Here is a 1475-nt window from a genome sequence, read left to right on the forward strand (position 1 = left end):
TATCCCCGAGTGGCCTCCGGAACATGGTAAGTGGTGACTTCCTTCTAAAAAAATAAAATTAAAATAAAACTGGATATATGACGTAACAACCTAAACGCAAACTTAGGAAATTAAATTTTCAATACATTATTGTTACTCTAACTTCCTCTCTAAAACAAAACACGCTGTTTGCTACGATGAAATCAGTTCTAAACAATATCCTTATAATAATGCTCAACCGGGGTTTATATATAAAAGTACTTTTTTTTTCTTTAAAACTAAAACGACATTGAGGGTAAACCACAGTTCTTACAAAACTTCCTTGACATTTAGAAAAAGACGGGCATAACCAAAGTATATTCGAAAGGGAGCAAACAAGAAGAAAAGAAGCGAACAATTGGTTCACCAACACGTTTTTTTTTCATGTTCTTCATTTTCAGTCTGACTTATTATTAAGTCCTTCTTTTTTACTACATTGTATTTCGTGGTACCGTTTTTTTTTTATCTTCCCTTTGACCTTTTTTGGCAAAAAAGCTGGTCGAGGCATCCAAAATAAATAGCATGTTATGAGGCGATGCCGTTAACTTAAAACTCGGCTACTCCAGTTCATATCTCTTGTAAGGCATGCAATCGTCTCGTACTGTCACAGAGGAATAAATAAAAAATGAAAGAAATATAAATGTTACTCGCATCTTTTTACTGCTTTCACACAAATAATTTATTACCGTTACTTTCCAAACAATGGCTTCTTATTGATTTTGTGTTCATTTCGACAGACATGAGATTAACAAAACCCTGCCGCGTCGGCACTAGCCTAAAACTATCCTGAAGCACTAAGAACCACACGTCGATGTTCCGTGCGCGAACTTTGCTTCTCCCTTCCACCATATGTTGTCTGTTTTTATTTTCTTTTTGACGCAAGTACGTGCACACTTCCTATTTTGCATAGGCACTTTATATTTTCGCAAGCGATTACTCTACAGCTCCTGCAAATGCGCTCGCACGCGCTTTATAAAACATTAACACAGACGAATTGTTTGTTTTTATCCATGTCAGAGATTGTATAGAAAAAAATTAGAACTGGCATCGCTTTTCGTAAGACTTTCCGATATGATCGATATTTAGTGATATAATAAAACCAAAGTAATGAATTAGTTTGAAAATTATCACGAGTCCTTCTACGCCGAAGCAGACTATTATTGGTACGAAATAAACAGTATGAATATATATTGATTATTGATTTTCTACTTCTCGCACGGATTTAATTAGATCACATTTTATTAACCTATTAAAATTTAAAATAACGTTTTTCCTGCATTTGACTGTTTAAATTCCCCTGATTCTAGCGTTATAATCAGGAGTCGGTTCTGGGGTTCTGGAGTCACTCTTTCGACAACAGCACGTTTCTGCCCTCTTCTTTTCCAATCGACCACACCTGGCCTCTCGCCACCAATGTCACACCAAACAATCTGAACATCAGCAATACGAAATTCTTT

The sequence above is a fragment of the Euprymna scolopes genome, chromosome 9, assembly GCF_053919585.1.
Source record: "Euprymna scolopes isolate OS-2025 chromosome 9, ASM5391958v1, whole genome shotgun sequence".
Classification (NCBI taxonomy): domain Eukaryota; kingdom Metazoa; phylum Mollusca; class Cephalopoda; order Sepiida; family Sepiolidae; genus Euprymna; species Euprymna scolopes.